We start from the raw sequence: 24,486 nt of genomic DNA, 5'->3' as shown, positions 1-24,486 counted from the left end.
CGTGAAGTTCACATGCACTGGAAGTTGGATAACAGTTTCTCCCACTAATATCTTTCAATTCTGTTACTTTTAACCATATTAAGTACAGAAAACTGCATACAAATGCCTTTTTTTTTTTTTTTTTTTTTTTTTTCCAAGTGGAAGACGTTTCTTTGTAAGAGTCTTTCACTGATGTTAATAATCTAATTCTTAAGTATCATTCTGCTTGTTAGCATTCCTTGGGCTGAGAAGCTGGCAGTGCAATTCTCCGATAGGGAGTGTTACTCACAACTTCGGTTTCTATAGCTTACATCCACTGTCCTTCCTTCCTGCCCTGAAATACACGATAGGATTGTGCCTTTTGTTTGTTTGCAGTGGTGGTCTAAGAGGAAGGTCTGTCAAGTAAGATCATGACCGAGGTGGAAAGGGAGGAAACTATTATTGGATAATGATGAGACATTTACATACTTCAGAACAGATCTGGCTCTTACTCCATTTTCTTTTCATAATGCCCATTTTGTAATGACTGCAAGCCAAAGCACGGTTATGCTTCTTCAGTGACATTTATTTGATCCTAGTTAAGTAGGGATTTCAAGAATTTTCCTTGAAACCACTATCTGCACCAGAATAACATGAATTTGGAAAGAGGAATGAAATAATACAGAAATATCCCTTGATCTTACCAAAGTAGAATATAACCCATCTAGGTGCTGTTTGCTGGTATTTTGCTTTATTAATGTGTGCTTGTAATCCATTCAAAAATACAATTAAGGAGTTATTAAAATTGCACAGAGAAGTATTTAGAATTTAGAGAGTGGAGAAGTCAAGACTTAACATTTTATTGCTAAGAGGAGACTGGCAGCTTAAAATCACCACTTCTCTCTTACTGTTGTTACCTGTGTGTAGTGCTTTTATAGCTGAATCCTGAAGAAAAAAATGTTTTGTACATTTGGTGGACCGTTGGTAGAGGTAGTTTGCCTCCCTGTTATATGTATTTTACATTCTATGTTGATGTCTCACACAGCAATAGGGAAGGGAAAAAGCAGTAAGAAAATTGGTAAAATATAAATTGTGGAGAGAAAAAATAAAGATGTGCTTGTAAAACTGTGAACATTCATAGAGCATCTCAGGAGAAACAGTAAACCCCAGATCTCTGCCTAGCTAATTTTATAAAAAAGGACTAGATTTCACATGGGTGGTACATCAAGTAGCTGTATGACTTAGGTGGAAGATGTGGAGGGGCTGCACAGGATCTTGTAATAGTGGAGGAGCATATGTTAGACCTTATATTTTCTGCATATGCTAGTATTTTTTGTCATAGATATTAAGCTTATCTTGTCTGACCCACAGTTTTTAAAAAATGATGTGTCTCTGAGTTTTTTCCCTTAGAAACAGTGGCATTTTTTATGGAAATATATTGATCTACTACCCAGCATTTTTTAGATGTAGAAAAAGGAAACCTTGAATTAAATATAAAATATGTATAAGTGGTTTACCGGTAAACTTTCAGAGCTGTATTTTATCCTGTAATGTGTTTCAAAGGCTTTTGGCAGCTTTTTGAGGAGCTGTTACTCAGTTATACCTAGTTATTTATGTACTTTAGGCTATACGCTTTAATACCTCATCAATCCACAAGGCATCTGTAGCAGGGGCAGTACTGCAGAAAGCCCTGCCATGTCCACCTGTGTGGGCACGGAGCATCTTGTGAGGAAACCAGGGCGTGGGGGAGAAAGAGAGGAAAGTCTGGTGCATGTTCACTTTGGTTTGGAATTGAGACGCTGTGCTGAGTGTTTTCTTAGGAACTGTAACAAAGACCTGGGACCTGTGCCCCTCATTCTAACTCGTATCCCTGTGGAAAGCCCGGCCCCCCCCCCCCTTTCTACCACCAGCTTTTGGGAGCGAGCCAGCAGGAAGAAGAGCGTTCAGCCAGGAGCTCCCGAAGCAGCGTCCAGCCTCAGAGAAGGAGGTGCTCGCCACCTGTGCGATGCCTCTTCTAGTGCATCATCTAACTCGGAGAGAAGAAAGCCAGTCCTGAGTCCTGTTCTGTCCAAGTCAATAACAGAGAAGCCATTGTCCTCATGACGGCCCAGGGCCCGGCCCTGTGTGCGTTGGCAGAGGGTCCTTCCCGGTGCTCAGTTCCCTTCTCCGCGTCCCGGCGGGGGAGACGCTCTCTGTGCCTTGCCTCTGCAGTGCAGGCCTCCTGACAGCTTTTGCCACCTGTCTTCCACCCGCTTCTGCTCACTTCACCACTACCCCAAAAGCAAAAACTTAATTTTGTTAGCATTATCGATTAGGTAGCTTATTATTATGTAGATTTTTTTTTTGTCTGAAGGCCTGTTATTCATTCTGGGTGGAGGTGTTTGGCTTCAGTCACGTTTATCTGTCTGAGTCCACATTTCAAGGATTTCCATGGTATTGACATTTCCATTACAGGAATCTGAAGAATGTTCAATCATATACAGGCCACGAAACATATTTACTTCTTTTTTTTTTTTTTTTTTTTTCTTTCTTTCTTATGCCTGCCAACTGTTCCCTGCCAAACTTTAAACTGGGCTGCTATGACTCTTAAGTTTTTTTTTTTTCACATATCTACTTTATTGTAATATATACACATAGTGCACACGCAAATAAAAGCTCATACTGTAGCATTAGAAGACAGCACCAGATTTTATCTGGGGGATTATTGCAGGCCTGTTTCTAATTTATATAATGTTTTTGTTAATAGCAGTACCTCTTTAAAATGCCCAATAAAATAGTGTAGCATTAATTTAAATAGAAATTTCAGTCATTTTAGATATCCCCCATTATAACAGGTCAGGCTTTTAACAGATGTCTCAATAACTTTGCTATTAGCAGGAATATTTCATGAAGTAAAATCAGGCCTCTTTGTCTCTGTCACTCATTGAGATGACCTACATATTTGGCAGATGGAGGGGACTTGCTTGCGCATTAGTACTGATGGGGTAGGTTTTTTTCAGTTCTGTATTTTTGGAGAAGAGAAAAAGATTTAACATAAGTTAACATCGTTTATTTTTTATTAATACCACACTTCAGTTGCCCTTTACAGAAAAATCATATTAGGCACGCCTTGCCTTCTAAGCATAGAAAACATCTAGGACTTTTCTCCTGGGCACCAGATTTCTGTCTTAAAGTGTAAACCTTTCATTGAAGCAGCGGACAACTTTTTTGCCACTATATGGACTAATGGAGCTGGAGCAGAAGGTGCAGTAACTCAGTTGCTGCAGAGATTCTAGATGACATCTCCTCCAGAGACCTGAACGCTTCCAAGCCTTTCCGAGATGTTGATTTTTGTGCTTAAGTATTTCATTCCTCTTCCTGGCATAGTGAGAGTTTTTCAGCATTATACTAAGGGTCTTGCTTAAAACGGCTTGCTGACACCTTGTTATGCCAGCACGTGTCTCTGTATTCTTTGAAGAATCAAAAAGGACCTCTCGAGTTGAAGATTTCATTGACTCTCATGTTGACAGCGGAGTCTGAATCCTGCTGTGAAGAGGCAAACTGCAGAGGGAGATTTAGTTGTAGATGTAGTCTGTTTATCTAATACAAAATCACTCTTTGGTGTCCTGTGTGCTAGTGCAGGTAGAAATGATTTCTTATTATTTTTGTTGTAACTTTCATTGGAATGTAACTAATTACACAAGCAAGCAGAAAAGCTCCACATATAAATGTGCTGTCTGAGCGGGCAATATATCCCACAGTCATTAATCAAGAGATAAAAAACATGGTGGGATTGAGTGAAGTTACTTAAGGGATACTTTTGATCCGCTCTTCTTATTTTTTCTCTGTGTATACTAAGGGTCTAAATCAAGTAAAGATACTAAGTTTCTGCATTATCAGAGAGCTGCAAGTTCTTAACATTTCTTCAAATAAAACTGTTTGAAGTCAAGTATATTGGTACTGTCTGATCAGATTTAATGACATTTGTCCAAGAAGTTCACAGTATAGCAAAATTGGTAGTTACAGCCGTTATAATAGTATTTTATTACTGAGGATTCTCCCTGTTTGCAGGGAAGTTTAACTTTTCCTGCCCAGTGAGAACAGCCTATGAGTCAGTTGGCAATCAGAAGTGCTTTTCCAGTCATCTGTTAAACCCTAAGGATATTCCAGGATTGAAGAGGCAAATCAGGAAAGGTGTTATCATAAACTTGTCGTAACATACCGTTCCCTTGGCCTTTGCTCTTTAGGACTCTGAGTGGGGATACAGGTGAAGTGGTCATCTGGTGGTGGTGATGATGATGATGCTGATAATAATACTACCACAATTTTCAACTCTTAATTAGTTGCTTAGGACAATATGAGTAAATTCATACAAGGGACTTGGTTTCCCTTCTTGGAATTTTAGGTCTCTTTCATTCTTAATTCAAGTAGAATCTGAAGTCTTTCTGGAGTGATGGCCTAGTTCATTTCAACTCAAGACTTACTGTTTTAAGGAGCTTCCAGGGGTATAGGAACTGGCATCATTCCACTTGGCCTGCTCTGTTATATGGTTTGGGGCTGAGGCAAGTGACTGGAAAGAAAGCGTGCACCTTTTCAAAGGAAAACATCAACTTTTGGGGTACAAACAGTAAATCATTGGCTTAATGATCATCTTGCTGGGTATCAATGTTGTCTCTTAAATGGGAAAGGAGATTTTTGATTTATTAGACGTTTTCCTGTAACAGGAACTGGAAACACAGTCACATAGAATACCAATGGATGTTTATTATTTATGTGTGTAAGTTTAAAAAAAGAAAAAAAGTCGTGATGCTCTTCTTCTTCGTTTAACTCTTCTTCTTCTTGCACAAAGAATGACTGTAAGGAGTGAGAAAGACACTTAGGCAGAGACAACAGGGGAGAGGATGTGGTACATCCTGCACCCATTAACACTGTCAATTAGCAACATTTATCTTGAAATTTATCCAGCTTGGAACATGAAGTATGTACATCAGGGTTTGGGCCAGACAGAAACACAGAAAATGATGGTATTTGTGGAGACACTAGCCAATGTAGGGGAGAGAGCAAAGGCACACAGTAATTCTAAAGAGAGCTGCATTTTTTGTGTGTGGAAATTTGATTATAAGATGATTCTTTCAACATAAACACAATTCTCTAAGGACTTATTAATGCTTCAGTAGCATAGTGGAAAGACTCTAGTGCAGTCCGCTTTAATAGCTTTCTGGCTTGAACCCCAATACATAATGTTCTAGTAATAGTTTATGGGTGACTGCAATAAATTGGTAGCAAGTGTTTTCCATTTTTTGGCTCTTCTTATCAGATCTGCTGGTGGAACATTTTGTTCTGAGAATATTGCAAAGGCAATTGATCTGCTTTGGATATGTGCTCAAGAGTTTTGTGTCTTCTAAAATATATGTATATATGAGCTTTTTCGCTTTGTTCTGAGATGTGCAGTGTAAAGCTGGGGGCCGGTAAAATATTACAGGGGATCTGAGCAGTTGGTTAGACCCAGCGGGACTCCACCTACCCTACCTAATGTTTCTGCGAGTACTGCCAAAAAGGCAGAGCTTTCCTCCCTCCCTCCACTTCTCTTCCCAATACTTTCATTGTTCTAGTCTTTTCATGCAGCAGTGGAAAATTTGTTTCTGTCGGTGTGGGAATAAAGATCTTCCACACAGGTTCATTTTAGACCCAAATGGATTTTTGAAATAGGAAGAAATGTGGAATATTTTGCACTTAGTGGTGAGGGAAAGAGCTACTTTTGATTAGAGATGGGCCTGATATGGTCACCTTTGATTTCTATTGGATTTGGAGCTGAACTTAACTGTAATTACAGAGTGAAGATCCATGGCCTCTATTATGTAGGAGCTGTCCCTCTTGGTCTTCAAATCAATTAATTCACAGCTCCAGATCATCTCTATAGCCAGCCTAATTGAAACAGCCTGCTTTCATCTCCACTCCAGCAAGAAGAGTTTGGTAACTGAACCCAGCTAGGAAATGTCTAGCTGCTTGCTGTGTGTAAAAGGCCAAGCAAAACCCATCAGCCTGACTGCCTCTGGATATTAATCTTCTGGATATGATAAATAAAGCCAGAGGTACTAAGTGTTGGAGAGTAAGCAAACATTATCCATTATCCAGTGGACTGTGCAACCGAACATCCTGTGCTGGTTCCGGGCTCCATTTTGTTTCTTTAAGCAGCTAGCATGTTGGCTTTTTCGCAGAATCATCCAACGTAGCTTGTAGATTAGATTCAAAATGAAAATGGCTACATTTCTCCAAGATAACATTAAGCACATGTAAAATTAAAGGATAGCTGAGTACCTCCTTCATTCCTTTAATCTTCTGCATGTACTGGAACGTGCGTTTTATATAAAGGTTAAATTACAAAAATACTGGACTTGGGGCAAAAATCAAATCTTAAAGAATGTCAGCTGAAATCTGGAGATCTCTGAAGCACAGAGTGAATAGACACAGGAGAAATATTTGAAGTAACAGAATGTGGACTTTGCCCAGTTAATGTTAAAAGTATCCCAAATGACAGCAGGGGAGTCAGTTTGGTTGTCATACAAAGCTGCAGAGAGAGCTGGAGATGAACAGAAAGTACTGAAAATCTGGCCCTGAGACAATAAATGGAAGTGCTAAGTGGATGAGAGTGAGAATTGACAAAGGAAGATAGAAACAGAGAAGTGCAAAATAAGGGTATGTCATACCAGAACCACTTCTAATGGTGTTTACACTGTCATAAGCCTAATAAATGTGGATATTTCTTCTCTGATGCATACTAGCCATTTTCTAAAAGCACATTATGGACTCATAGAAGGAGAAGAGCATCTGAATAAAAGGATATGCAAGTTGTATTCTGACCACAGAGGTTCAGTGCTACTTTTAGGCAATTTCCACTGTGACTGTGTTTTGCTTTCACTGCCTGTTGTGAACAGGGATCATTTTTCTTGTTGTTTTCTTATTTAACCAAGTTATTAAGATAATACTATCAACTACTTGCGAGTGCTGCCTTAAACAGTTTGGTTTTCTTGTTTTCCAAGGGAAAAAAACTCCAAACCATATTCAGATACAGTTCTGGGAATCTGTTGCATACTGCCTTCATGTGAATCTGTTGCATACTGCCTTCATGTAGGAGCTGCAGTTTTCCTTCTTTCATCCTGTGCAAAGGAGGACAGTTTTCAAGCACTGCTGCTAACAGTGCACTAGGCTGGCTGTTTCTCTCCACAAACAGAAACCTGTGCCATTTCCTGCTAAGGATTCTGGGCAGGGTTGTCCAGTAGGTAATTTCTCGTAGTAAACATTAGAATAATTAGAGTTACCGTTCCAAAGCACCGAACTTTCAGTGTCTGTTATTACTGCATCGCAGAAATCATACAAGAAGCAGCTGTAGTCAGGTGCGGCTATTGTTATTAATTTCAGTTGTGCTAAAGCAAATATACAGTGTGAAAAATGCAGAAACTAGATGGTCCTGTGTTTGTAACTATTTATATTATTAACATGCACTTAAAATACATGCGCAAGAACAAGCATGCAACTCAAGACCAAAGAGGCTAATCCAAGAAGAATAGTTAAAACCCAGTTCCCCGAAAAACCCCACTGCTTTCTTGTGCTTCTCTTATTTATGACATAGTTTATTACAGAGCAGGTTTGGAAGTGTGTGTTGAGGAAACTACTTGCATTACAGACAATCAGTAAGGTCTAGTGTAATAGATAATATTAAAATGAGCATAATGTTTAAGTTAACAAAAGTCAGAAACATGGTGATGTTGAGATTGCACAATGAGAAGCCCTACAAGAAGACTCAGTGAGATTTGCCCTGGCTTGTTGAGGGCAATATTTTCCTTGATTTTTTTTTTTTTTTTTTTAATAGGTCAGAAGCAGAGAATTTGAGGGAGAATGTTCTATTTAAAACTAGCAAAAGTGGAAAGAGAAATTCCTGAGGTGTGTTCTTTTTACGTTTGCTGGATTTCTTCACTGTATAAAGCGGTCTTCTTACAGTGCCGTGCTGTGTTTGGAATAAACAGTCGAGTGCTATATTTCACTGTAAGGTCTGTCTATAGAAAGTGCTGGCTCTCAGATCAGCTGTTTACATTTTTTTGAAAAAGCTCCCATCTGTTACATCAAACTTGTTAATATAGGTCTACAGGATACAATAACATTAATGCTTTAAGTATCCAAATGAAATGTCAGAGACTAGTTGCAGTTACCAAATTCAAATGTGGCAGTGTCCTGAATCCACCTCTTTTACTAACAGGCCATTTAATAATCCATGTAAGTATCTATAGATGTCTAAGTCTTTGAAGGTCTGTGAGGGGCCAGATGTACAAATGCAGTTACAACATCAAATCCTCACAAAAGCTTTTCCACCACACTAGCATGACCACATAAAATTTGGCCTCGTTTTTTTTTTGGCTCCGCAGCTACAGCACCGTCAAGACCTATTTAGAGTGAAAATAGGCTTGGTAAGGGAAGTCTCTGAGGTTCGTGCTGCTCCCAGTGAAGTTAAAGGCAAAGTGATCACATAAATAGAGATATACCTTACTTCAATGTATACTTTGCCCCTTGTTTGAAAAAAACCCAACAACATAGACTATTGTTTGTTTTGTTTCTTTTTTGTTATGGTTTGCTTTGTTTCAATTTAATACATAACTGAGTCCTTGATATTTTTATTTCTCGTATGAGCTGCTATAATTTATTATTATAGTGGCCATCTGACTAGAATGAAGATGTATGCTCCTGTTTTGATCCTTGTAATGATGGAGGGTGAAATGTAAGTTTGTTATATTACCTTTCTTGTTTCTACTCTTTTGTATCCATGGTTTTTTAATTTACATTGCATTGTGAATGAAAACCCTTATCTTCTGTTATGTTTTTTTCCTGCCACTCAAATTTTGCATCAACACAAAAGGTTTGTTCTTCAGTTCGTGTTCAGTATTTGGTCACGTTCATTATGAGGTGTATCTAGAATACACAGATCACATATTATACATAAAATATCATTTCTCACTGCATTTTCCTTGATATCTTATTATTAAGGGCTATTTTTTAGTGGATAGAAACCCAGTCTATGCATAAAACTGCATTCAAATGAGCTTTGCACATCTAATCATATCTATTTTTATTCCCAAATGCTCGGTGATCAACAGTAATTTGAAGTACAATGGTTATAAATCATATTATTCCTAAGCACAATGAAACTGGCTAAATAGGACCATGCAGAGGGTTAATAGTCCAATAATAATTAAAATAAGCCTCTTCAATTCAGTAATAACTGGCCACCTGCCTTCCTCCAACCCCCAACACCACCCTCAGTACTCCTTAAAAAAATATTCACATTACAGACAATCTTGTGTAACAGCTTAACATAACATATCTGGAACATTACTCAGATTTTTGGGCAGTGGCAATCTGAACATGTTCATAAGTTAAGCTTTTTTCTCGACAGCATCCTGCTGTTAACTCCTGACTTTTTTTTTACTGGTGGGTCTCTACGTAACTGGAAAGCACGGCCCTGTAAGTGTATGCATTGGAGGGACTCTGCTGAACAGAAATACGCGATGTTTTGAGGGGCTTATGCAGATAAACTCAATATTGTAAGGACTGAAATTTTGCACTCACTTTTAGGTTTGAATAGTCATGATACCTACTTGATAGATTATTTTAGTCATGATAGTGGATTACACAAATATGGATGCACAGGTGGATGTGCAAGAGAGACGTTAAAAATGCAGGCTTTTTTTCTCTAAAACATGGGAAGATGTCATGTCTCCGGGTCAGAAACAGTAACATAATCATCAAAGCACAAGACTGGAAGTTAGGAAGCCTTTTATTTTCTTTTGTTCTTTATCTCATCCCGACTCGTTTTTATGATAGGTTTTTCTCACTTGTAAAGTAGGAATTGTGCCAGTGAGATTTGTGATGGAAAGTGTTTGGGGCACCAGTTATTATTGTTGAAGTATGATACAGTCTTCAATTTATTGTCCCTTTTTATAGGTGACCAGACCTAGAAACAAAATAACTCTCTGCTATAAATGGGATTTAACATATAAGTCCCATTTTTTTGTAACAGATTTCATCTTCTCCATTGGTAAAATAATTGGCCTCTGTAAAGAATCAGTAAGTAAACAGCCAAGCAATTTTTGCTAGTACATATCGTAATTCCCATTTTAAAAATTACCTAATAAAGATTGCCTTTTAAATAGAGCTATTTGGGTATATCAGGGCCATGCTGTACTAAACAAAAAGAGGAAAAAAAATCCCTCTGTCATCTGAAAGAGACCATTTAGCCTCTGAACATATTTGCTCCACACTAAATAATAGATGTTATTCTCAGATAAATAGAACATGGTCTATATCCTTCTATTGGAAACTGTTTTGTTTTGTCTGAATACTTCACCCACTCTATCCACGTGGCCTCAAAACAACAAGCAGATTTGGCTAGTATATGTTGTAAGTAAATTTTAGGAGTGTCATATAAATTATTAATTTAACAAAGTTAATATTTAAATAACTTTTTAATCATTAACAAAAGTGGAAAGTTCAGAGTTAAGATATGCTTCTTCTTCCCCCGTAAAATAAACATTAACAAATCAGTCTAATTTCTATGCATAATGTTAGTTGCTCTGGTTTGGAAAGTTAACGGTAGTAGATGGATATGAAGATATTACTCTGGCAAAGTATTAAGATTGCTTTCATGCCCTTAAAAAAATTGTCCAAAAGTGTTACTGACAGGTTAATACCTTCAGTAGGAATTATCTGCGTTAGCATTATTAGCATATGGATATACTCATCACTGAGTTAACTGAGAGTTTTTCCATTTGTTTTCTCATTCTGTTACCTGCAGAAAGAGTTGAGGCCACTTTGGCTTTTTGATAGGTCTTGTTTGTTGAGCATAGTCCTTTTTGGAACAGGCAGGTCAGTTGCCTGAGGTGTGCATGTATGGAAGAAGATGGTACGATCTGCAATGCAAATTTATTCCCAGGAAAGGCTATTCTACTACTGTTGCCCTGGAAGATCGTTCTGCTCTTTGATAAATGAGCTGGTCGGCTGCTCGCTGCTGCTGCTGCTGCTGTGCTTCCTGGTGGCAGGATCTGCGGTCGCAGTCCTGCTCCTCAGCGTCCCTCTCCCTTCTCTCCCCTCCGCCGCGAAACAGTGAGAGCTGGTCTTTAGCTACTGCAATAAGTATTGATTCTTCTCTGCTGATAACAGATAACCGTTTATAGTAGTAATACAAATACTGGTTGGGGAACTGTTAGCATATTACTTTCGTTTTAAACGGAGCGACTTGCTGAAACGGAGAAGTATGAGCGTGGAAGCGGTGTTTCTAGCTGTTGGCTCAGTGCTAACTGCTGGGCTTGTGATAAGCACATACGATTCAGGCTCATTTGCTACACAGCAGTGCTTTGTTTCAAAGCAAGACTTTAGTGCTTTTACATGTACCTAATGGGTGCTTTTTGCCAGTAACTGAAGAAAGAGGAGAAGCTTGAATTTGCAAAATCTGATTCTTGAGGTACTGCAGCTTTCTCATTCCCTTTAGGACTTGGAAAGTGATTGAGTGAAAGTGCTGGTATTTTTTCTTGCGACTCCGTTGGTATCCTGTGATATCTTTAGAGAACTCCTTCCCAGGTTTTATTTGGCAAAAACTCTGAAATACATTACGTAACTTTCTATGCATAGAATGGAAGCTGTTAGTCTAAGTCATTCTTTTGTGGGAGAGACAAGACAACGTATCTTTCATTCTCATTGTCTGTTTTAATGTTGGAAGAGGCATCACTTCAATTTTGTGTTAACCAGTTTTCATTTTGGAAGAGCTATTTGAAATACCACTTCACCGTTACTTCAGAGCTTCACGATCCTATTATGTAGTATAGTGCCAGATTTTTCTGATGTGTGCAAATCTGCATAGAAAAGTCAAGCATTTTTGGATCCCCAAATCTGATGTCTGGGTTGACAGAGAAAACGATGCAAGCATTTTTGTTTTTTTAAAAGCTATTTCAGCCACAGACAGATTCATTTTCAGAGGGATTCAGAGGTATTTCCTTTTCTGAATAGTAGGACTTGTGATCGAAGTCTGATAGCAGACTTCTGTCACCTTTCTTGGGGAAAGTCTCATTTTGATGTGAGTTTTATTTATAACCACTATTTATATTGTGACAGCACCTTAAGCATTCCTGCTGGGCTTCCACTCTGGACTAAAAGTGCCACAAATCTCAGTTAGATCTAGCGACCTATGGCCATTTGTTTGGCCTCCCAGTAGCTCAGGAAATGGTGGTCAACTGTTAGGCTACCTGGACACTAAAAAGCAGGGACTTCTGTTTGTCTTATTTGTCAGCACACTGATAGGTCTAGCAGTGTGCACCTAACTTTCTATGTGCGTGTGCTGACTAGTCGGCACCTTGGCCAATCACTGTTTTGCATCATAGAAAAGATATCAAGGGAACACTGAAGAGAGATCTACCTTGTGGTAGGATAGGGGCATGTAGCTCGCCCATCTAAACATGAGGCATTTAGTCTAGGCATCTAGATGGAAGGAATAGGCAGAAGAAAGGAAGAGCCGTTTCTGGCGATTGACTTAGCCGTGTATCTGAGAAGAAAATGAATCAGCCTCTCAAGATGTTAATCTTGTTCCAGCGGTGAAAGGAGCAGCCTAGGCAACTTTACCGTTAATGCCTCTATGTTTTTATTTTACTACTTGAAAATTTAAGATGATCTGGTTCTATTTGGTTTTGCTTTACAGTGATTTGAGATTCTTGATGCTAGAGTTACACAAATGCAAAGTAGCATGATGTTTGGAATCGCTAAGTTAATGGGGCAGTTGTAATACTGGGACTTTTGGAGCGGGCTTTATATTAATTAATAGAGAGGAAGGAAGGCTTTGTTGTTAAAGCAGTGGAGTGTAACCTGAGATAAAAGTTCAGCACTGTACTCCTGTCACAGATTTCCTGAGTAACTCCAATCTGTGTGTCCCAGCTCATCTGAAAAAGTAGTTCCTGCTCTTTCACTCTTTGGCTGCTGTGTCTGAAAAGCTTTTTCTAGTGACGACTGTCTCCCAGTCTGTGTCACTGCAATGCCTAATACAAGGATCTCACTGTGACCTGTAAACTCTACTGCAATATAAATAACTTATTACCTGAAAACACAGTTTTGTATTCTATCATATATTTCAGAAACTTTCTTTAGTCTCATTTAACATAAGAGGGCAAACCATGTTGATTTGGGTAAGATTACAGCAAAGGATAGATTGATCCACAACTATCCCTTCACTCTTGCTGGTGAATTTTCAGCTAAAAATGTAGAGTCCATTTTGGATTGTTTCCTTCAGATCTTAATCTGTACAAAGTTTATATTTGTTCTATAAAATATGAGGCATTCTTGTAATTGAGATATGTGCTAGCTTGTAGTATAGCTCCCAATATGGTTTTAATCCAAATACTATATATCAGTGTATCTCAGCTCAGGTTTTTACTAAATCAACTGTCCTCATGTCCTTAAAGCCGGATGAACGTTAGATCTAAAAATGTCCTACTGATATGAATATCTCAGTCTTCATATTGATTAATATAATAGTTATTTTTGTAATAATATTAATTTTTAATTAGACCCATTCTTGTTACTTGGTTTCTATGTACCAATTTTTACATATTAATCATTATAAAAAATAAATACTGTATCTGTAACGAATGATGGAAATGATAGGAAGAAATAAGGGAAAAAGTGATCTCAGTATTGCAGAGGTACTGTGGGTGTCATATTTAGTACTGTTTCAAGCGTGTACTTCTCTTCTAGTTACTCTTATGTTTAGAGGTACGTACTGCAGCACGAAGGAACTGTTTTGTGTCCAGAAGTCAGTGCAGAGTGGCAAATATTGAATTTTTAATGTTCCCCACTGAATATAACTGGGGAAAGATACATTTTATAAGAGGTTTTGTAGATTGTTTTGTTTTGTGGGTTTTTTCCTAGAGGAAATGTGAACTGACTTTGTCTATTGTGAGGCATTTTAGGGTATGCCATGTAAGTGTTGTACATGTATTGGAATAACTTTGAAAAAATCAGTAAAGTACAAGAATAAAAAGAATGTGAAATAGGCTCAATTTTGTTTTGTTTTTCAAAATAAAAATGTTTTTGAATATCACTTGACAAGCATCAACTAAAGATACTGAGAAAAGCTTTGGAACTGATATTTTGTCAGAGATTGTAATAAACGGTAAAGATCCTTTGTAATAATACTGAAAATACTTCACCAGCAGAAAAAAATGCTTTTGCTGTGTTCATATATTTTTGTATAAAATAAGTTTGGTGTTTACTAAAGTCTTAGCATCTGTCTTAGCTACCTCATTATAAAAGGATTTATAGATACATTGACAAATTACACAGCAGAAGAAATATATAAAGCTAAACCATATTGATTACAAACAAGCTTTCTTGCCTTCTGATGGACTTTCCCTTCTTATCTGGGATATCACGAACTTCAGAGGCAATGAGACTTGTCCTGGGAGGTTATCATCCTTCCTTCATGCTGATATATTCACCTGTCAGAAGATCTCAGAAAAACTTATTTGTGAATGATTGACTTGTTAGAGATCAAGATCTAGACTTAGGGTTAAGGTATAAGCCTTTTTCACACCCCAGGAAAAATTACTGTACCTACTTTTTTCAAAGTTATGTGGCAAAAAGAGCCATCTGTACCTAAAGTGGCTGAAGTAATTTGAAAGTTAAGAAGGATCTGTCTGAAGCAAATAGGCTAAATCCCATCTTCTGTCCCTTTCAAGGTAGTAAGAATTGCACCAAGACTGCTTACGGGTCTTGTCACATAGACCTAATTCAGGCAGGACTGAAGGATTTTCCCTTATCTGGCCCTTACAAATGCTGCTGATGTATCTTTGATTCACTTTGTAAACAGGAAGAGCACGAAAACCAGTACACTTTTCCTCATAACTGGGGGCTAAAGTAAAAATCTCATTACCAGTGGTAATTTCTGCACATCAGTACAATCAAAATGGCTACAGCTGCAGTTATAGCTAGATAACTGGGATCCCTGCTCAGAGCTGCTCTCCAGCTCTTCCAGGAAAACTTGGACCTGATTTGGCCAGGTGATTCTCCTTTGGTACCACCTGCTGCTCATATGCATTGTGCGTCCTTCCCTGGGACTTTCAGCTAGCATTGTGTAAGTACACACTAGAAGGGCTGCATAATTCATGAGGACATAGGTAACTTACCTGCCTCCTGAAAAATGACCAAAAAGCACTCCTAAACTCAAAGAAAGATCCTACTTTGTCTTTTGGGTCTGGTAAAATACAAAAGGGTTTTGGATGATTTGCTGTATGCTTTGTTGCAGTTGTCTCTACTGTGAGACTTAAGCAGTTAAGAAAGTTGCCTTTTTCTTCAGCTGGACATCTGCTGAGGCTTCCAGGGGAAGATTTGAAATCAAAAGTTAAAGAAGGGATGAGCATTCTGCATATGTTCCTAATTCTGCGTCTTTGATATAACAAAGTATTTATAAGCTAGCCTTCAACTGTATTGTCAGATACACTTTAGTGTTTTTTCTACATGTCTTCTGTTTATCCTTATTTTCTGTAGCGTTAGGTATACTTAGAAATACATGTATTACTTATACACTGTTCTCTGTGTCAAACAGAATTTGTAAGTCATTTATGGGAGCAGTACACAGTAAACCATTTTCACACAGTGTACTAAATATTAAATATACAGCATAATGTGCTAATAAAATGTTGCTAACATAAGTAGGCCACCTAAATTAGAGGCAAAGCCAGCTCTGTGATTAACTGTCTCATCTCCTGAATTGCACCTTTGGAAGGCTTCAGTAGGCAAAAAAAGTATAGTACATAAATACTGGCAAAATTGTTAAGATCTAAAACCATGAAAAAAACCCAAATTATGTTGGACCATCATAGCAATTAAGTGTAGATTAAGAAATATGTTATCAGAAGTCACATTTGTACGTGCTTGTAACGATGAGGGAATAGTAGTATGTGAGTACCTTGTTAAATATTATTGTAATGCCTTTGTGAAGACTTCTTCTTCCATGAGAAACTTTAGAACAGATTTTTAGTGGCATGTCTCATATGTGCAGCTTCAGCATATATGCATATGTCTTTATTAATCCAGGGCTTCAAAAGCAATATTATGGAATCATTTCCAAAGAAAAGCTAGTTAAGAAAAATGATCTGAGATTCACAACCACATTTCTTCAATTATGATGATGTTACTTTTTTTTCTGGATGGTAATGACTGTAAAATGACCTGAGATAACTGAGGAAGAGATGGCACTGCTTTACACTACTGAATTCTGGAGACTTCAAAGGGTATGTACTAGCTTCAGCAGGTATGGAAACGTTGCTCTTTTATCCAGTAAGGAACTTGGAACTTCCCTTGTTTTCATCATATCACTGGGGAAGTCTGCATCACATCAGCACTGGGTTAGGCAGAATGGTGTGTCAGAAGGAGGGAGAACATAAAGATGGACTCAGTTGGAGGTTAGGCCTAGAATGGCATCTTGTTGGATCATCAAGGACCAGCGGCATTGACCTTTTTGTTATTTGCAACACAGGCAAGGTTCACTTCAGCAGGGTAGCTTTAGTCAATAAAGAAATTGGGATTGTGCCTGCAATTATTTTATCTTTCAGTGTAGGATTTCTGTCTGGACCCTTCACCAGGTTCTCCTTCTGAATCTAGCGTCTTCCTAGCAGATGTACAGAAGCAGGAGAAGGGTGCATATGCCTCACAGGAGTTTCATTTTCACTCAGTTGCAAGACAGAAACAGCTGCTCATTCACTAGCAAACATGTGAATACAGGATCCTTATACTAAAGCTTTCTGTATTTGAAATTCCACCAGGGTTCAGTGAAAGGAGGGTATTTTGGGGTTAATAAGAAATGGGTACTCTTCAAAGCGACCCTACCTCTGAAAAAAAACCCACAGTCTTATAAAATACCTGTTCTGTGTCCTAAAATAAAGCATGTATTTCATGCTCTAAAAGTCTGAGGTTTGTAGCTGAAAAAGATTAAGTAAATAATTCAGAATTTGTTGTGTTTACCTGTTAATAATTAAGCAGGTTAGTCTGTGTACTTTTTATAGACATTGAGTTTTATTTATTTATTTTAATTTACTTGGCTCATCTTCTGATTTTTAAATTTGAAGAAGTTTCTGCCAAGGAAGAGTTCACCAGAGAAAGGCATCAAGGAGTTAACCATTGCACAGGAAGCAAAATCTGTAGGGATGCATGGTCTCTGGAGACAATGGAGAATTGTCATCTCTCACTTCCCTTCTGCATTCCCCCAGACTAGTCTCTAGTGCTTGGAGGGAATTAAATTTTAAAAGTGATGTTAATTTTTTGGACAAAAGCAGCACCTTTGATTCCTCCTTTGTGATGCCAGTGACCAGGGATAGAGAAGTCTGTCTTTGTTACAAGGTGTAATTTGGTTCATCTCAGTCAAAGGCAAGTTTCAGCCTTGTTTCAGAAATAGAACAGAAATTTGGAGGAAAAAAATCAGGTAACAGACACATCGTATATCTGTTTTCTTGTCATGTGAGTTACAGTCTGGTGAAAGGTTGTAAGCTGATGGCTATAAAATCTGAAATCTTCTTGATCATTTGAGGAGGTATAGAGAGGCCAACCATAGTGTGAGCTGCTCTCCCAGACACATTTAGGTCTGTCCATCGTGAGACTGCATCCTGTGGCAGGTGATAGTTTAGTCCAAATGGACCGGTCAGGGCATCTTTGCTTTCTGTGGTAATGAACAGGCCAATTGATTCCCAGGGTCCCATTGAATCTCAGTGTCTGTCACTTGGGGAAAGAACATGATGATCAGCAAAATAATTCTGTGTTTTCCATCCAGTACTTTTTGGTTGCTGTCTATGTATTCTAGACCTGAGCATAGATTAAAAGAGAATGAGAAGAGATTTGGGTTCAGGTTTGTTTTTTTCCTCCCCTGCCAGGCAGTGATCCACCCCACTGCTAATCACATTCCCTCTCTGCCTTAAGCAAAGTCATTGCCTAATTTTTTTGAACATTTGAACTGTTCCTTTGGTCTTGGCAGAGTAAGATATCATTTGCTATTTTCACTCACCTTTTCCAAAGGGGAGAGAAAGCACAGAGTAGTGAGAAAAGTCAGCTGAAATGATTGGCATTAAAAGACAAAAGCTGCTAAAATGCAAGAGTGATCTTTGGACTGTATATTAAAAATCAAAGATTTAAAAAGACTGTTTATGTGAGAATTAATAGCCTGATTTTGTTGACAGTTGACGTCTTCATCTGTTACCATGGCATGTTTTAATTCACTGTCTGCATTGGTATTTCCTTCTGAAGAAATACACAGGCTAGTTGCTAGTACTTCTAATATTTAAAATGCCATTCGCTTCTCGTGTTCCAGGTGATGATTTCTGTTTAAGTAAAGTTATGGTACATAAAGTTAAGAGGAGGTTAACCTGGTAGATAGTGTTACAGATGATCCCCTTTCTCCATCACGTGACTGTTGCCTTCAAAGGTCATTTTGGTCTGGGCCTAGACAGTTAATCCAAGTCTTCCATGGAGATAAATATGGGCAGGTAGTACTTTTCAAATAGAATTTAAAAGTGCACAGGGAACTTTAATTGTTTTCTGAAAGACTTTTTCATGTGTTAAGAATGGTACTGTAGCACTGTTGTTTCTTGAAAATTTTTCTGTACATGCATGAAGCTTCCTTTCTTGCAATAAAGCCAATTCATATCCAGTTCATTATCTTATACTTGCAGGCCAGGTCAGTGATCTAATGTGGGCAGTTGTCTTCAGAAATTCTCCAGAATCTGTCTTTATCATGGAGCTTGATGCTAGTCATTTAACTCAGTCCTTTTTTCCCCCCTAGACAGTCAAGCTTGACTATTGAAACAAGGTAAAGAGATCTCAACTCTAGTTTTCACTGGACTGAAGTCCATATCACAGAAAACATTACTACAACCAACAGTAATTGGTCTGTGGTTGTAAGTTCAATGGAAGAGGTTGAACCAGCCACAGAACCTGACCACTGAACATGGTCCCTCACTTCAGGGCTGAGGGGGTAGTGGTGAGCCTATGTGAGTCAATCTGTTCTGTTGCTAGAAGTACTATCCTGGAAATAGAGGATTTCAAGCTTTAAGCCTGCCAGATTAGACTTCTCCATGGACATTAAATTCAAACACAAGTCTTTTTTTTTTTTAAAAAAAGATCATTGGTGTGATGCATTGTCCATTTTGCTAAGGACATACTTTACCCAATGTTTGTGCCAGGTTGACTGATTCTTAAAAGAGACCAAGAGATTTACTGGTAGTCTCACAGTGAAACATTGTCTGAAATCCTTTTGGCTCCTATATTCTTAGCATTAATCAACAGTGATTCCTTTCACCCACTTGCTACCTGAGTTTAGTTTGTATGTATGATGGCTGTATTTGGAAGGAATTGAACTGCAGTGATGCTAATATAATAAATAATCTTACTCTTTGAATTTTGTTCTTTAAATATAGAGTCTTAAAAAGAGAGGATCCTCACAGTTATCATCCTATAATATCTTCTCCCCCCCCGCTGTGAAAGCTCCATAACCTTGAGAGAAAACGTAAATAAAATTGACACATTCTTTACATATTCTTGAATAGAATGTATTTATTTCAGTTTCGCTTAATCTAGTGATAGTTCACTGAATAGCTTTTTTTTTCATTAGTAGCAAATGTCAAAAGGCTATGCCATGCTAATAAGGCATTAACATAAGGAAATGAACAAGTATGTATAGTTCTTTCTTGTTTGCATTTGAACAGTTGTACAGTATGCTGTTGTTACTGTACAAACAACTGGCATAGCAAAAGGGGCATTTTGAATTCAGGGCTGGCTACGTTACCCATTTCTCTATTTCTTATATTTGTGGTAGATCTCATTCTGGTTAGATATTTTAAAGAGCAGAGTTAATCAGTGTACCTAATTTACTTCATCCTTGAAAGCAGATTTTTGTAGGAAATTACCACCATCTACCTCAAGCCTCTCGAGGATTGTGATATATTTTGTGACTCTGAGGTCAGTAAGCCTATTGTGAGCCCATGTTATAAAGTGTTCACCTTCACTTAGTATGTGGGGTTTACTTTCAGGTGAACCAAAAGCGGTTTCCTGAGTTGGGTACATAGTTTTTCACTTCACTGATGTCACATGGATGCATCAGATTTAGAGGGTATTACTTGATACAGTATAATTTAAATCACCATTAAGTTGTTGATCCAAGTGAAACCATTAAATGTAAACATGGGGCTTGGAATTGAAAACAAAATGAATGGCCTGTAATTTTGGGTATGGTAGCTCTAGTAGCTCTCTTGGTCCAACAAATGACCATCTCAAGTATAAGGCTTGATTAATTTAAATCATATAAAAAAAATAGTTTAAAAAACTACGTGGCAGAAACGTTGACACTAACTAAATTCAGGCATTCGAATGTTTAGAAAGGATCAATTAATGATTGTGAAAATAAAGAAAAGTAACCATAACAGTTATACAGACTCTTGTATAGCACTTTCTGGCAAGAATCACAACCAACAAAAAGATAGCTGTGTACATTATGGGTAGTTGTACAAAATTTCAAATGCCAGTAGGCCAGAGAAGAGAAACTGAGACTTTTGTCTCGGACTTAATCCTTTTCAGAGCTTGAGGAGATAATGTCTAAGCACTGCTGTGGGTCTGACTGACCAGTGGGTTTAAAATAGTAAATGTTCTCTTTCACCTCGTGATTAGCTTTTCCCATGCTTTTTCCTTGCTTTCCATCTCTTCCAGGTTCCCCAGTGCCACCCTCTCTTACTGGGCTCGCTCCGCAGAGCCACCTCTTGCTGCAGCACATAGTGTGCCAGAAAGTACAGAGTGGTTCCGTCGTTAGATGAGTTAGACATTAGGCAAACAGCACAGTTTCATACCTAATAGTACCACTTAAATCAAACATACCCTCATGCAATACATCTAACAGCATTTAAAGGTCAAAATCCTATCCTCATTACTCAATATTTTAGGCCTTCTGTTTTGCTTTATTCATTGTCTGCATAGAACTGACAGACTATTCCAGACCATGGTTGTGTAATGTTGGAAAGTGCTACCAGCTGCTGTCCAGCGTGTCTATTCAGGCAGCTGCAGACCTTATGAAAGCCAGAGTGCATGCTACACAGCCTTAGTTCAAGCAAAATAAACCTTCTTCCCTGAAAACAGTGGAAGCCACTGTTGAACAGACTATGCTGCATATGCTCAGGACTGACCCCCATAGGCTGGGGGGTTGCCATAGGGAAATTTCCACAAATGCTGAAGCTGAGGCATTGTTTGATTGTGATGCTCAGAGGTAGAAAGCACCCAGAAGACAAGAGGAAGGCTGCAGGTCTGAAAAGAAATTGCGAGCATGTCTCTGAGAAAGCAACAGAAGCATCCCTGTAGTAGCCAGGAACTGGTAGGAAGTCAGACTTGGAAACTCCGAGCCTGAAAGGCAGCTGGTGTTGCATCTTCTTTATCTGAGAAAGCAACACATTGTGTCCTTTCTTTCTAAACAAGTAAAGGTGCTCCAAAGAACAGTTATTCTCTGTTAAATAATCTCTTTTTACCTGTAATCTCAGTGATTAAAATGTCTTTGTGGCTCACTTTGTAAACCACTCACCAGCGTAGGATTAGAGAATACCAGTAGGCTTAGTTAGCCCAGTACTGCCCTACTCTAGCTGGTATTAGCTTTTGACACAGGTTCTTAGGTGGAAAGTCAGCACTCGAGGGGAATGAAGGGACCTTGCTGCTCCTGTGAGGAAGCAAGAAGCCTTTGCTGGAGTGCATTTGGGCAGTGTTATCTAAGTGAACCTCTTATAATGGGAACTGGAAATTATGCCGATCAGGTGGGCAAGCCATATTCTGAATTGGTGGAAGAAGAGTGCCCAAGTTTTATTTTCAGAGTTCAAAATCCTTACTCTTTCCTCAGCTGTTTGGCAGTCAGTTCTGAACATTTTGGTAATTAGTGGTATATGGTACTAAATCTGCTTTTAGTTCTTTTTTCAAAATGCAGTCTATAGAGAGGTTTTCTGAACATTTTAGTCATTAAAACCATTTATAGTTGAAAGATGCGAAGACTTTATACACAATCTTTCATTCAAAAAAAAATAAAGGAACCTCTTCAAACTCTTGACCTGTTAGAACACTTACCTGTAACATTTTCCACAAATGCATTTGAATGGCAAACATAAGTGGCAAAAGTTTCGTTGTGACACCCATTTGTTTTTATCTCTAACAGGAGTGAAACTGCACTTAATGGAAAAAACAAGATTTTTTTTTTTTTTTTTAAGCATGGAGTCTTAGAAATTGCTCCCTATTAATTTAGTGTTCAGCTGTGTAACTTTTCTTTCTGAAGGATGTGTATAACATGACATTTTGGGTACTAGTACATTTAGTTTATTTGTTTGTCACCTGTGTAGTAAACGTGAATGTGTAGGACTTTGTTTTGTCTTCCTTCAGATAGCTATATATATGTTTATATATATACAGCATTCCACCTACTTCCCCCACTGAATGCCTAGCTATTTGACTGTTACGAAAACTCCAGCTGTGTGTGCAAATCCCTAAACATAAGCATTTCTTTTCTTTACAGCAGCATAAGAAAGAAGTGTTGAGAGCTGCTCTTCACCCTTTTGGAGTCCGAAGTCAAAAGGTAAAACCAAATGCTAGATTTTGGGTTTCTGAAGGTGTTGATATTGTAATTGTTTGGAAATGCTGTTTCTTTATCACATTTGAACTGAGATTTCCCACAGGAGAAAAGCAGGGATACGGTAAGAAGACTCAAAATATTATTAGACCTCTTTAAGAGCACCAGCATATCTGGGCATAAATTACACAGGTAAGTTACAACTGGTAAACTGCAATTATCTGTTTTACTTAATATGAAAACATTGGCGTTAAGAGTCAGTGGGACTTTCAGTAGGGTTTATTATTGCTAAGGATTTAATGATTTTTGTCTCACTATAACTTGATAGTTTTTATGATATATAAAGTTTTTTCAAATTACAGTAAGACAAATCCTGTAGCTCTTTTCTCAGGCAAGAGTCCCTCAATGGGAGTTTTGCTTGAGTGAGAACTGAATGAGGTCTAAATAATTAGCAATTAAAATATTCAGTTATTGTGCTACTGTATATAACAAAGCACTGGAGGTATTAAAAATTGCTAATCTCCTCCTTATTAAAATGTTAACTGCTAAACATAATACAGTTTTGCATTTTCTATCATTCATTTTTGCAGTTCATTAGTAGAGGTGAAACATTTGTGACAAATAGTCATTTGAACTTTTAAGGGATTGACTTTGTTTTCCTGGCGTTTTAGTTAATATTTCTGACTGAGTTAATTTACAAGCAGAAGTGTTCGTGGAAGCTGTGGATTTAAGTCAAAAACTAGATAACGTACAGAGAGTAACTTCTGATACAGCATTCATGAGTATTTGTAGAAAAAAACAGATGGTAAACTACTCATCGGGAGACAGAGCTAGGCAATTTAGGTATCCAATTTGTATAGGTTTTAATCAGCAGCTTCTTGTACCAAACTTGAGAAATAGGTTAAGGATTGCCCATAGAGTTTACTGGGCAAATCATTTTCAGTGAGACAGTAGCATGTGAGCAGTTCAGCAAGAGGTTAAAAAGCAAAGTTGGTGGAATTGTTTAGTTGTGCACTGTTAATTAGCACGTGAGCTGTTTATTACTATGCTAGTTAATAATATAAGGGCCAGGCTGTGCTCTCATCCTACTTCACTGCACAAAAGCATAAGAAGGAGCAAGATACATCTCCTGTCTCCTTCGTAACATAGCAGCAGCAGGATGTGTGGAGAGGGAGAATGGTATTTGATGAGTGAAAAAGGAGTGTTGAGCGAAGGTGGTAACTGGTAGAGGAAGAAGGTAAATTACTGGAAGGATTTGGTGATAGGTGAATTTCCCAAGGGAAGGTGACTCCCTCAATACTGTTTCTCCCATAGCCACTCCTTGGAGTACATTTCGTTACTTACTATGCCTAGAGGGTTTTTTTTCTAATCTTTCTGAAGCGCCATTCTAGGCCTAGGCATTTAATTGTGCCCTGTAACATTGTTGGCAATTCAGGCCATGATTCTGCAAGGATTTACACATGTATTTCACTTACAGCATTATGAGTAATCCTGTTGAAGTAGATGAGATTAATTGCAGGACATAAAGTTAATCATGTATATTAGTCTTTGTAGTAAAAGAAGTGTAGTTTTATTTATTTATTTATTTTCAGTGTGGGAAATTATTTTAAAAAATACATAAATACATGGGATTTTCCATCAATTTTGTGGCAATTAAAGAGTAAGTAGATGATAACAAAAAAAAAAGCTTGTCTGCTTTTTCCCCAAATCCACAATTTTGTCAGGTTCTCAGCTGTAAAGTGTGAAAAAGAATAGGCTGCTATCATTTTCCTTTTTACATGCACAGTTAAACCTCCAGCTAGAATGAGATCATCATATAATTTATTATAGAGGGGCGAACAGGACAGAAATCAAACAGGAAGGCGTGTGTGCTTGTGTGGACTCTT

General features: G+C 38.0%; 1 protein-coding gene across 5 annotated transcripts in view; it reads left to right on the top strand.

Moving 5' to 3' along the window:
* The window catches only part of ZBTB20 (zinc finger and BTB domain containing 20), a 485,842-nt gene that overhangs the window by 39,653 nt on the left and 421,703 nt on the right, over window positions 1-24,486 (top strand). For all 5 annotated transcript variants that reach the window (XM_042788414.1, XM_042788415.1, XM_042788416.1 and 2 more), the window contains exon 2: window positions 22,547-22,606. The gene's annotated coding sequence lies outside the window, so the exon portion shown is untranslated. The remainder of the gene's footprint in view (window positions 1-22,546; window positions 22,607-24,486) is intronic.

The sequence above is a fragment of the Tyto alba genome, unplaced genomic scaffold (assembly GCF_018691265.1).
Source record: "Tyto alba isolate M040663 unplaced genomic scaffold, T.alba_DEE_v4.0 Super-Scaffold_14, whole genome shotgun sequence".
NCBI lineage: Eukaryota > Metazoa > Chordata > Aves > Strigiformes > Tytonidae > Tyto > Tyto alba.
This window is presented reverse-complemented; position numbering and strand designations above follow the sequence as displayed.